The sequence below is a fragment of the Pyxicephalus adspersus genome, chromosome 2, assembly GCF_032062135.1.
Source record: "Pyxicephalus adspersus chromosome 2, UCB_Pads_2.0, whole genome shotgun sequence".
Lineage (NCBI taxonomy): Eukaryota > Metazoa > Chordata > Amphibia > Anura > Pyxicephalidae > Pyxicephalus > Pyxicephalus adspersus.
In genome coordinates, this window is record NC_092859.1 from 153,664,876 (window position 1) to 153,679,409 (window position 14,534).

Genomic DNA, 14,534 nt, shown 5'->3' on the forward strand with positions numbered 1-14,534 from the left:
TTTTGGAGATGTTGCGTAGGTGAAAGTGACAGGACCTGGAAATGTTCGAAATGGATGGATATAAGAGAAGAATCCAACACTAAGGTGGGGGTGGAGGTTTGGGTAATATACTTTTAAATGACCATTGCTGCATTACTCTTCATGAAGGAAAGTGGGGTATGATGACTAACCTTGTCTTATGACTTCTGGAGTACCCTGGCAGGTCTCCCAGCAAGCTTTTCCCAGGGGGCCCCATGATTTGAAGCTGTGCATTAGTATTCAACTAACAGTTGAATTTTGAGGACTGGCTATTGTGGATTCCACTCCCACTTTTTCTGTTGTCCAAGCAGTACAGTACAGACTGTTGTTACAAGTGCACAAATCTGGACAATCACGTAAGGCTCCTTTCAGACTTTTGGTAATCGCTCCCTGCCGGCCATGATAGTAAAGACTGAATGGGAAACCTGCAGCCTCCTGGGATACAAACACCACAGGAGGCTGCGCATGCCCGATCTCAGGCATGCGCGGAAGGAGCTTTCCCAGGATGTAAAAATAGTGCCAATGCACAGTGAAATCAGATATTTTTTTTCTACATTTTCAGGATAAAACATCACTTAATCTCATGCATGCACAGTGCAAAATTGGGTGACATAAAGAACTCGGTGGAAGATGGCAGCATCCACTATCCTGTCCATGCCAGAAAAGAATTGGGGGCGGCTCGTGGCCAACTGGAATCGTAAGTCTCTTTTAAGTAAAGGTAAGTTGTATTTTTTTTATGAATGTTCCCCTAAAAAGTTCATCCCCAATGTTAGCATGTTATCTCAGATTTGCAATGGGAGAGTGGGTGGGTTGTGTCTCCGGACGGGTTCTGGCATCATGATGTCACTCGGGGGGAAGTCATCCCCTTTGAGTGACACACGGCTCCCGGAGCATGCGCAGTCAGGAGTCCTTGCATTTATTGGTCCATAAGTTGGTGAGCACTGCAATAGAGCCTTTGGGTAAGTACGTAGCTTCATGTTCTTCATGACTTGAGAATGCTGCAAACCCTGGAGGGCTAATTCTTCTCTAAAACTAACCTAATAAACTCACTTATGTAGGAAAATGTAAGGACCTTCAATAACCAGCTTGGGATATATTAGGAAATGAGATGGTTTAGGAGATGAGTTACTGCCCAATGACTAGTCAATTGTAAAAAATGATAGCGTTTTCAGGTCCTCCATAAATTCATTGTATTGAGGGAAAACGCCTTTATATTCACCCAGCAGAAATTCATTAACTTCTCTTTTACACCCTCCTTGTTGGGCTTGGGAAAATTTGAAGAAGACAAATGCAGGCTCAAAATCTGGATGTGATAATTACCATGGACCAAGTCTGAAACCAGTACATGAATGTGGTCATTTCCAGGTAGATCATGGTGGCTTATATCAACAAGATGAAAAAAAAAATAGGTGGAATGATGGAGTCTTTCATGTTGGGTACAGGGCAACAATTACTATTTATCTGCAGAATTATATTCCAGGGTCACTGCAGGTTGATTAATTTTTAATTATCGGTTGTTACGTTGCACTGTAGCTTAAGCCTCTTTAATATACACACATGTACTATAAATTAGAATACCTGAACAAAGTTCTGATAATTTAGCTATTGCCTAGGCAACATGAAACTTTCTGGCTTTAGGGAACCCCTGACAGTTCTATCCAAAGATCACAGTATATTAGCATGGTGGTCAATGGGAAGACTGCCCGGTACATTGCTGGTCAGTGCGAGAATTGCAATCCTTACAGGTAGACAAAAAGATCATTGGTGTCAATGATATCTGACCTAAGAGGCAAAGATTGTTCATTGCTCAAGGAACCCCTAGCAACCTCTGGAGGAACCCTAGGATTCCATGGAATGCTGGTTGAGATACATTGGCTTGGATAGAGGTCTGTCTGTCTAAGACTTATGTCCGATTTTTCATTGGATTTCCCTCTGAGCTGTTTTCTATAGCTGTACTCATCACATTTGTGCTTATCCTGATCATTCTGCACATTGTCTACCTGTCTGGTTCTCCATACCTCACCTGGCCATCAGTCTACTGACCCTTCTAATCTCTAATATTTGTTCTGACCATATGTCTAAATACCTGCACCACCGAGCATCTGTCCTTTCCATCGATGACTGTAGCAAACTCTGAGACATTGTTGTTCCACTCCTTTAGATTTAAATTTGATTGGGGATATTATCAAACCTTGGTTACTTAGACTGTTTTGCAGAATTTAAAAAACAAACCCCTTATCTATAACTATTCGTGGAACTATAGTTTGGTCCAATACATAAAGTTATCAGGCCTGGATGGCAACTATGAAGAACATGTTACCCTATTGATCCTAACCCTATATAGCGAGATAATACAACGTCCTAAATCCCCTGAAAGATCCGACCATTGGTGTATAAAACATGTAGAGTGCAATCCTAACCCAGATTTCTAGGTATGTTAGATAGCATGAGAAGAGAGCGGCTAGGGGAGTATTTTTCTATCTGGTCAGAAAGGTAAGTGGGACAATACCTATGAAGGAGCTATGAAGAAATGCTTTACCATATACAAACAAAATCTTTCCCTCCATTCCTGGATCTTTTTATTCATGAAGGTTTTATACTAACTATTATTATGTGAGTTTATGTTTCCTAATTCCATACTTTTTTACTATTTACTCTACTATTTACTTATACTATTACTCTAGGAAAAAAGCAAATGCAAAGGTTAAGCCTTAGGGAAGTTATCTGTTTTTAAATCAACCCTATGTTGGGTAGCTTGTGTATATTAGGGTTCGTGTTCCTTGGAACTATTACAGACAAATTTCCTGCTAAATCCTACTCTTCAATCTTTCCAGCAGAGGAAGCCCAAAGTATTGCAACATTCAAGGACTGGTTATTTATATTTGTTCTGTGGAATTATAGATCGTGATTTACTTAGAATGGATTTTCTACTCTCCTTGTTGTTTTGGCAAACTAAACTAAAGCTTCATACACACACTTGTAATTGTCACCCAGGATGAATGATTATCTTGGATGAAAACCTATCATGCATAAAGTGGTTCCCCCAAACTCATTTGGCAGACCACTAAATGGCTGGCCAGGGACCACCACTGTAATTTCCTTTTGGGGGAAGACACAGCAGGGAGCCTTACATTCATCCTCTAACCTACCATCTCAACTGGAAATGATCACGAAAGATCGCTTTTAGCAAGAGATATCATGTGTACAAAGCTTTAGTAATTGAAAAGTATAAAAGAGGTGTTCCTGGCTAATAAAGATATGTTCAGCCTTGTTGGTGTTAGATAATTATACTTTTAAAAGTTTGAAATTACAGCATGTTATCACTCTGCGTAAGGCTTAGGTTGCATTCTGTAAATACTGTAAGCCTGAATATTGTGTAATTAGGGGTTTAACTGAAGGATTTGTTTAGCTGTACATGCCAAGGTGGTAAAATTTATGTTCTTTTTCCCAAAGAGTCTGCACCAAGGCAAGGGCCAGGCTGGGCGGCAGACAGAATAGGTGGCCGTCTTGGACCCTAATATAGTGTGGAGGGCCACGCTTTGTCCCATCTATGAACAGTGTACCAGATTAGCTCTGGCTAAATGTGTGTCCGTACCAGACATGACCTTTTGCTCGGTGTTATATTTATCTTAAGTCTTCCTGTGTTCATATCCCCATTATATTTACCCTGCCATTTGGATATATATAAAGATATATATGTACACCTAACAATTCTACTTTTTGCTCCCTTTGATTTAGCTTGTTTAATAGATCTGTATTATATTTACATTTGTTTGCAATAATACACTGACTCACTCTTCTGGAAGTCTCTTCCAAGCATCAACTGCTCTTTCAGAAAAATAATACTTAAGGTTGGTTTGGAAATGTGGAGGTCATGTCCCCGTCTTCTTAGCTTTATTTTGAAAATAAATTCATGTATTCATGTATTTTAGGTTTTTCTTTCTGTTCCTTCTTCCAGACTTCCATTCTTTATTTCCATTTTCTCCTCCAGATTGCCCATGTTCATGCAACCTCTCCTGATATATTTTAACCCCAGACCCTTCATCATTGTTGTTGGCCATCTCTGGCACCGTACGTGGGACCTCCTTTTATCTGCTAGGGATAACCTCCAGAAAAACTTCGCTTTTTCAATTGCCATTCCACATTGTTTGCTCATTTTGCAATCATCTCAAATCAGACCCCCCCAAAAAATATTTTTATACGCTGTAGTTCTGGAAAGTTGATACCTATAAATGGTTTCTGTGACCCACGTGCATTATTAAAAACAGTACACGTAGATACAAGTCTGCAGTAAAGTGTATACATACAGATATTGGCATTATTAGTAATAAAATTATGGGGAGGGTCACCATTTCTACATATACCAGACCAGGGATGCAATAGTCAAAATCAAACTTTTTATCATGGGGAGACCCTTGAAATAACTTTCAGATCTTTAAGGAACCCCTAAAGTTGTCAACCACTGAAGGTTCTCTGTATTGCAAGGATGATGGGGTTGCCTGCATATACATGAGTATTATAGGAAAGTTTGCATAGGAAAGCGTAAATATTAGGAATGGGGAAGAAGAAAAAAAGAAAGAGGAAGTACTGAGGGGTATGGAGGGGTGTCAGAGGGGAGGAAGAAAGGGAAGTGTATGTGGCAGGAAAGAACCAAAGGGAGGGTGGGTGTGTATACTGAGCAGGACTCCCCCACAGTAAAAGATTCTGGTGTAAGGCTAGTGTTAAAAACCGGGGATGTAGTCAATAAAAAGAAGAGGGGGCATGGAATGTGCCCGTCCCACTAAGCCCCTGCCTATGTGTCAGTCAAAGGGGAAGAAACGTCCCCCAGAGTGACGTCATAAAACCGGAACCTGCCCACTCCCCCATTGCAGGTCTAAGGTTGAGAAAGGTTCAGAGAGACAACCTGCTCACCGCCCTGGGACTGCAATTCCATATGGGAGACATGGTTCACGGCTCTGGCCGGTTCCCCTCCCCCCAGTGGGGTTCTTCTCCTGACCCCGTTGGGGGGGGGCTGACTGGCCAGAGGCCACGTGTGCCCATTCCTGAACAAAGTTAGGGCACAGCGTTCCCATACGTTCTCGCCACACTACACCCCTATTAAGGACTCATTATTGAAGGCAGAGGGGAGGGATAGTAGTCCATCCAGGGGATGTAGATTTTCTAAAAATTGTCCTGGGAATCATACTGTTTTATGGTGGTATATGATGCTATGTTTGTAAAACGCATAAATGACAGTGTTTAGGTTTTGCATAAAAGCTAAACTACTCTCTTGGCCACCATAAATATATCTAGGAACAATACATTTTTTGATAGGGCTTTGAAAGACTCTTTTCAAAATTTAAGCATTTTAAGGATTTTAAATGTAATCCCTATGGATTTCTTAAATGTACCATTAAAACTGTTCCATGCTAGAAATGTGTAATGTATACTAGAGTGTTATCTAAAGCAGCAATATCAGCCCATCCAGTTCACCTCTGTAAACTACGAAACATCTGAGAGCTAAGGAAGAGGGAATGATGTCTATGCTACTTCTCCACAGATACAATGGAGCATGTGAGCGTTGTCACCCTAGGACAAGAAGTTTGTTACTAGCAAAAAGTTTAAAAAATAGAACTAATGCAATCACCATATCCAAGAAATTTTACTCCTCGTTATATTTTACATTAGTGCTCAATGCACTTTAATGTAATATTAACTTTACATGGCTTGATCACCTGTGTAATCCTCTACTGTGTTTTTAGAATATTGCTTCCTGGTGATCCATTGTTTGCATACAAGCAATTACCTAGAAAGACGCACACCTTCCACACCCACATAGCAACGGCTTGCATCATTCACATCACAACTGAAGCCACAATATTACACACGTATGAACTGTCATACCTATGTCCCATGAGCAAGTGTCACATGCATGTATGTAAGGTGGATCAGCTTTCAGTACCTGCAGAGAAAGGATGGGAATGTTACAATTCTGCAAAATAGGATACCTGCATTATGTAGTCTGCTACTGGTGTCCCTTCCATTTTAGAAAGTTACTTCCTTAACTTAAGGAATTCTCACTCTCATTTACAGCATGCTTATTCCAGGATTGTGACTTGGCCAGGCAATTGGTACTTGGACATGTAGCAGGACACCGAGCTGCACACCCATGATGTCATTCCAATAAGAACCTTATGTCTCCCAATATGGACAGACGGAGGATCCAACACTAGTAACACCTCTATGAATAAGCCTAATATTTGCGGAAAACATGGCAGTTCTGGTGGATTTTCAGTGGGGTTCATTGAAACAAATAAGTTCAGTTTGGGATATGATTTGAGTGCAGCTTGGTGTCTGGGTATATATGCTGGTGGTTGGAAAAGCTTTGTACTCGCCTGCACCCATTTCTGGCAGCAGGGGTACCATACATTGGGCTTTTGAAGCAAGGACATCCAAGTCATTGATTGTCAGAAGCTGGCTGGCAATGGCAGACATCTTACTTTTCTCATGAATGTTGTAGCTTCAATTAAAGTTGCACACTGTTTGCATCTGGAGGAAAAGATGTTTAAGCTCTGGGTAAGGAAGGGATTCTTGTAATGTGGAATCGGCTAGCTCAGGAAGTAGTTTCAGCAATGTCTATAGATTGGTTTAGGAAAAAGCTGGATCATTTCTAGAAGCACAGAATATAACTGGGGATTAAAGCTTTAAAGTAAAGATAACAGAGACTGCTGATCCAAGGAACATCCGATTGACTCATGGGATCAATAAGGAATTTTTCTTCTGGACCAACTATGTCCATAGGGTTTTATATCTAGGATATGTTTATTTTCCTAGTGGTTGAACTTGATGGATTTATGTCTTGTTTCAACCCAACCTGACTTACTATGTACCTTTGTATCTAATCTCAGCTCTCTTTGTTCCATCACCGACACCAATATGTTCAGATCTTCAGCCATTTTTATTAGCCGTTATGATGTACTTCCAACTCATGCGCACAGAAGTTCACTTTTTCCCAGCACATGGGTATGCCAGGATCATACAGGTGTGCAGCTCAGTGTACATTCAGCAGATTGAGAACAGGCAGGTATTTTTTTTTTATTGCAGAATGGACACTACCTCTCTCATTTGCAATAAGAAGCTGCTTATTTTCAATTGCAAATTGTTTTTAAAGTTTAGTTCCATATAAGTATGTGTATGAATAACCAAGTGTTATGTTGATACAAATCTTTTTATTAACAATCTTATTGAAGTTCCACCCCAACACTTCTCCTTTTAATGTGATAAAGCTCACGGAATGACAATAAAGCAGTGTTGTAACTTCCCTGTACGTGTTCCTGATGTGTGGATTTAGGCTGACTTGCAAGCACATGTCATGCATGAAAGCCTTGTGGATAAGAGAAGGAGGAAGGTGTTGAATATTGGGAGTAGTGGTTGACATCACCAGACTGATGGAAGCCAACAGGTGGTTCCATGAAGAATTCTAGCAAGTGGTTGTGTGGCCATAAGCAAACTGTGATAAGATATTTTGTAACATTGTAATAAATTAAAGATTATACTAAAAACAATTAATATTGAGTCACATGTTTGAAAATCAATGATGTGTTGGGTCATTTACTCTAATGAACTGTCAATGAAAATCAAATGTTGCCAGACAGCCAGGAGGATTTGAATGTATTGAAAGTCCAGTTTAGATGAATTGATGCCTTCCTTGAGAGATAATGCATTTCACATCCACACCTTCTCCCCCAGCTATGTCTATTAGAAGTTTGTCCTGATACAAGATAGGAGACTTGCGGGTGCAGAATCCTTCTGCACTTGTTTAGCTTGTTCCTAATTACATTCCTCACTGTCAACTTCTGCCATCTTATTAGCTGCATGCATAGGTCTTATCTGATAGTAAAGATACAAGACTGATGACTGTGCTCATTACCAGACTGCTCAAAGATAAGATAAGCTTACAGTTATCACTTTCTGAGAAATGTTAAAAAGAAAGTTGGAAATTGTTGACTTTTTCAATGTGTTTCAGCAGGCAAACACAATAGGCCTGATTTATTAAAGCTTTCCAAAACTAGAGAAGATAGACGATCATGGGAGAACCTGGGTGATCCAGCAAATTTGAAATGGGTCTGGCCCAGGATTAAAAACATTTACCAACTAATTGCAATAAATCCACTACAGGTTTGCTGGATCACCCACCAGGTCTGCCTTGATGGTTTATTTTCCCCAGTCTAGGAGAACTTTAATAAACCCTAATTGAAATAATGCCTACAAATAATATCCAGGAAAAGTACATTTTCCTTTGGAATTATATACTTTGGAAAAAGAAAGTACACCCTTGGCCTCAGAAGCTGGTATTGACCACTTTATTGGAAATAATGTCTTTACAGTGTTGTGGTCTTTTGTGGCCACTACTCCAGACAGAACTCTTTAGGTTGCAAAATTGCCAACTCAAAACCTTCTATTTCTTCTTTTAAGCTGCTGATTTGCTATTTGCTTTTAATAATTTAATAATTGATGTCTTGAAAGATCTATTTCTGAATAATCTTCCACTTTTAGACAGAAGGCCTCTATACATATTATATATATATATATATATATATATATATATATATTAATCAAAAATATTGTAATCGGTTGTAGAATGTATGGCTGACTTGATTTCAGCAAGGTAAACAAGCCCTGAAACAGCAAAGCAACTCCAAAGCATAACATTTAAGCCATTGTGGATCACAGTTGGTATGAAGTTTTTTCCTTAAATGATTTCTTCGATTGCAACAAAATTATATCTTATTACTACAATCAACAATGATTTCTTTGCTTGATTAGTGAACAGAACTTTGATCCAGAATGCTTGGTCCTTCCCTATATGTGGAAAACAGTAGTCTAGCTGTAATTATATATTAATTTGGACACAAAAGATTTTTTCTTGCAGGCTCCAGTACCAAGTATTTACATTGATTCTATCTCTTCTGTGATACCAGCTCCAGGGGTTACCTGAGGATCCTGCAATCAAGTTTTTCTTGGAGGCTTCCAAGCATCAGATTGTTAGCTTTTGGGTTAAATTTGCTGGGCTGGCCAGTTCTGGACAAATTAGAGGTTGTTTGGAGTCTATGTAGAATTTTTTTGATTGATTTGAAATAATTCCAGATTTGTGGTAGGGAGTCAGAAGGTGACCTGTAAGTGAAAGAGAAGCTGCAGCAGAGAAGGATCTTTTCCTAAGGCATGGCTTTATTGTCTCTGGATCGACAGAAATACAAACACAAGCAGGTAAAACAGTTCACACATATATGTATTTCATCCTTGTGTCTGTTTTTTTGGAGTTTACCTTCAAATATCTTATTTCTTTGTCTGGTCAGAACAGTTGGCTTTTATAGTGTTACAAAATGGGATATGTTCTACTGTTCCCAATGTCAGCTTCCAGTGAACTTGGACAATCAGATTGCATTCCTACGTTTTGGTTACAAAGAGATAGTTTGTTGGCTGTACTGGCCAAAGAAAGATAAAACATTCTGTTCCGAACAACAAAAATCTGTGTTGTATTGTATCCTAAAGACGAACTAAAGTGACTATTTTTATATCCTCAATTTAAATAAAACAAAATGCTGAAGCAAGTAAAACCATTACCTTATGGTAAATGGAACTCAGAAAACACTGGGAAGAGCTTTTCATGTGTTACAAACAGCAAAGCAAACAGGGTTTTCCAATCACAATACGTATGATTTAGGGCTTTCCAGGGCAGTGCTTGTGTTGTGGTGTTATTCATTATCAATAGCATCCCAATGCATTAACCTAACACATGAGTTGTAAGGATTTGTGATGCACTGCTGATAGGGCACATCATTTGTTTTGTTTGTTCTGCCACATTGACTGCCAATTCCTTTACATGGGCTGGCTTGACATAATGTACATTAAGGTGCAATATAACTCCAATATTACTTCTCCATACCAAGAAGAACCAAGAGTGGTGGGATGCATTTTCCGGTATCTGATACAAATGCAAGAACAGTCCAAATTACAATAGTTTGAATATGGCAAGTTCATACCAATACACGGTCTTCGTCAGGGCTGGAAGAGAATGAGACATTTCCAATGATGGCCAACACCAGCTTCCATTCCCACATACTGTTGGATGGGATAGGAAGGACCACGTTAGACTGAAACCCAATCTCTGGAGCATGTTGTAGGCCTGAAAGATGCTACTAGTGTTACTTATGATGAAGTGATTAGGAGATGACACTGAATTCACGTTTATGGCATTTATTCTTTCCAGGAATCCCTCTGTACAACTGGTTCTCTATGACATACATACCCAAAATGCACCTTATTATTAATATTATTATTATTATTAATATTATACATTATTTATATAGCGCCAACACATTACACAGTGCAGTCCATAGTCATATCACTAGCTGTCCCTCAAATGGACTCACAATCCAATGTCCCTACCATAGTCATATGTCATTAATAATTGATAATAAACCTAACTGCATGTTTTTGGAATGTGGGAGGAAACCAGAGTACCCAGAGGAAACCCACACAAAGATAGGGAGAACCTGCAAACTCCATGCAGATAATGTCCTGGCTGCAATTCAAACCTAGGACCTAGAGCTGGAAAGGCCGGAGTGCTAACTTCTAAACCCCCGTGCTGCCCACCTCCAAAATGATATTCACCCTGCAGCCACCCCATACCTACACAGCCTCTGAAAATATTTTCTTGGCACAGGCATTTGCAGAGTTTGGTCTACACATATGTCAGGAAATAGATTCCGGGAAAATTATCAAGAATAGCTGTATGGCTATGAACTGTTCACAATGTGTAAATCACTGGAAGCTTTGTTCATAATTGTTAAAGCAGAACTATATTCTTTATTATATAAAAAAACATTTTTTAGATGACAGTCAATGTTATTCTGCTATAAAAAAATAAAAAAAAACAAAATACCTCCTGTTCACAATTTTCTCTAAAAGTACAGCTCAGTGTGCAGCCTCAGCATAGCTGGAAATGAATGAACGCCCATGCACATGTGTAGGAGTAATGTCATTCCAGTCTGACTATTTAAGACCCAGATCCTGGAATAGAATTGGGTGATGGTGAAAGGGAAAGGTGAGTTTAGTGGAAAAGTTGTGAACAGACAGGTACTCTTATTTTACTGCAGCAAAGTCCTCACCTGTCTCTTCTCCAATAAAAGTCCTGCTTGCTCTTATTTTTTTCATATGTTAAGTTTTGTTTCACTTTAATAAAAACGCTGGAGAAGGGTAAGGAACCCTGGAGATCCATTTGTCTTTTCAATGCTGAGCCTACTGCACTTTATTAATTTGCCCCCTTTAGCAAGAAACGGAGTTAACCTGCATTGGAGAAACAAGGCTATAAAGAGGGGAGTCACCAACCTCAGATCTCCATAGATCAGCAGTTTTAGAGCAGGCCTGATACAGTTTTTGGAAAATGATTGTTTCCATTCAGCGCAAGAAATCCTTGTTTAAATCTCTTTTAATAATTCATAACATAGAAATAATATAAAATCAAAGCTCTGTGTCATAAAGTCATAAAGCAGCAAGTTCCAACATACCCATTGCACATGGATTTCATACATACCAATTCTGCAGTAATAATACTTCTGGTTGTTTTACCTAATTATATTAATCTCAGAATGTTACCTTGTATTTAAGGATAATCTGTATAAAACGTAGAGCAATACAGTTTTAGCATGTCCCTGCCTGAACCATTGATACCTTTTACTAGTTTTTAGAAAGCACAAGTTCTCAATGTGCGGTACGTGTGCTACATGTCATAGGCATGGAAGAATTGTGATTCTTAAAGCCACATAATAGCAGAATAGCCTTAGCAAAGGCTGAATCTTATATTATATACTGTAACATTGGTACAATACAAGACTGAGCAATTAAATCTTTCACCCAAAGGACTGGTCCTCTAATATTGGAAGAAAAACAGAACAGACACTTGATCCCTCTTCGTGCAACATCTATTATACTGTGCAAAATGCCAAATACCTAGGGGCTCATAACAAATGGTGATATGTATATAGGGGCTGATTTACTAAAGGCTGTTCATTTAGCAAGGTAAATTGGTATTAAGGAATAATTCACTCAGGGAATCCAATGAAAATTAAGTTTGCACAGAATACTTATTTACATGCAAGAAATTCTAATCATGCAGGATTTCTCCTTTCACATTGGACGGCTGGGGTTAGCAGATCATCATCTCATTTATTAAGTTAAGTGAAATATTCTTTGCAGAGTTTGTTATGTGATCAACCTATAATTATGTAATAAATCAACCTCAAAGTGACAATATGGAGTGAACTAATTATTTATTTTTATATAAAAAATAAGTATATTGTGTGTTACTCCCCCCACGTCTTAGATTGTAAGCTCTTCGGGGCAGGGTCCTCTCCTCCTGTGTCACTGTCTGTATCTGTCTGTCATTTGCAACCTCTATTTAATGTACAGCGCTGTGTAAGATGTTGGGGCTATATAAATCTGTTTAATATTAATATTATTGTTAATAATAATATTAACTAACATAGTTGGAGGTAAGCTCCAGAACCATGCCTGGTCACTAACTGGTCACTACTGTTCAACAGAGCTTTAGCGATGAATATAAGGTGTTCATGAACATTCAGCAAATGTATGTTCTTTTTTTGTCTGTGATTGGTAGTGAATACAGTGAGGTTATGTTCAGTTTTAGTACCCAATTATCTGCAAGGGAGGGATGTTTCTCTGCTGGAGTATCCAAAAAATATTGATGATTCAGCCCACCAGGACCCCCTCTGTAATTTAAACTGATAGGTGAGGTGGAACAGTTTTCCATTCCACATGGAACTTCAGAGATGTCCTACATTGAGGAAGCTGTGCCTAAAAAACAAGAAGAGGGCAAAGATATGACTGCTGACATCCATGCCTTCTTCTGTTTCTCCGTGTAGTCATCTTGTAATAAGACAGGGATTTGCTTCCTCGTGTCAAAGCTGCCCCTAAGATGACCGGTAATCCGATGACTGGTGGGATAGTAAAGAAAAATCAGTGTAGCGTAGATTAACAGAATGAATGAAACAAAAGCAGGGTGATCCTTGTACTGCAGATCCTCAGGTACAGCTTCCTCTCCAGCAAGGAGAACACCGGGCAACACAGAAGTGATATACAAAACTCATCCAAACCTTAAAGGACTAAGGACCATTTCAGACCTATGGTGAGCTGTAATGTTCTGCCTTGGGCTCAACTGTGGTCAGGTTGTCAATTGTGGAGAGGCTATATATTTTCTGAATGAATTCAGAACAAAGCATTTTTTCAAGTACTGCTTGTCACCCTTACAGCCAAAAAGATCATTGGTGTCAGTTAAACTGACCTGAGAGGCACAAATTGCTTATTGCTCAAGGAACCCCCAGCAACCTCTGGAGGAACCTGGTTGAGAAGGATTGTCTGAGACTATTGTCTCCTATGATTAAATGTAAAGAACCCTAGCCCAACCTTTCAGTAGGCTATTAGAACCAAAGGACTTATTCCTACATAGGTCTGATCATCCCTAATCATTATTACCATTCCTAGATAATACCAAAAAATAGCAACATTTCACTTTTTTTAATATGAGTCTAATAGGTTAATTAGGAAAAATAGGTCTTTTGTGCAAAATAATTACTTGATACCTTTATTAGCCCTATCAACAATTTTTTTATGTAATATGTCAGTGGCTTTTAGGATTTGTAGACATTTCAGTTGTTGTTATGGCATTTCCCCCACAATTAGGATTTGCAATTTCCCTTTATTTAGTGGTTACTCGTACGCAATTAAATTGCAACATGCAGGATATTACCGTAGTGTAACCGGATATTATGTGTTTGCAGTGCTGCAGCCTGAAGTGTGTAACTTACTTTTTCCTAAATATTAGTCTAGAGTGGCCTTTCTCTGCATTTTTAACATGGGGGAACCATTGAAATGACTTGCAGGTCTTCAAGGAACCCCTTCTATAATTACTATATCCACAGCTCACAGTATATTAGTGTGGTGGTCAGTGGGAAGAATAGCTCTTACATTGCTGACCATTGGGAAGAATGTTACCTTTACAGATAGCCAAAAGATCATTGGGATAACCTTAACTGACCTGAGAGGAGCAAACTGCTCATTAATCAAGGAACCCCCAGCAACCTTTGGAGGAACCCTGGTCCAGAAGCAGTGGACTAATGTAATGGTATCTATCAGTATCAATAACACAGCAGTATATGTTCTTTTTCTGAAGACGCCTGTAACATGTTTTAGCTATTGATCCTGTAAATAAGTAAATTCATTTTTCCACTTTATATGATGAGTGACAGTGCCAGCAATGAAAGCAATACATAAAACAGGTTCCAATCCAGTTTTAGGCCCCAGACATTTATTAAGTGGGGGCTACAAATGTACAACATTTTAGGTTCCTGCACCCCAGCCAGTGGGTCTGATTTATTAAAGCTCTCCAAGACTGGAAAAGACAAACTATCATGGGGGATCCAGCAAACCTGGAGGAAAAGAAGTTTAAGCTCCGGATA

General features: G+C 39.1%; 1 long non-coding RNA gene across 1 annotated transcript in view; it reads left to right on the forward strand.

Annotated features, from left to right (window-relative positions):
• LOC140322224 (uncharacterized) overlaps positions 1–14,534 on the forward strand; it is a 33,054-nt gene that overhangs the window by 2,353 nt on the left and 16,167 nt on the right. The window contains exon 2 of the long non-coding RNA XR_011919183.1: positions 581–736. This is a non-coding gene — a long non-coding RNA (uncharacterized lncRNA). The remainder of the gene's footprint in view (positions 1–580; positions 737–14,534) is intronic.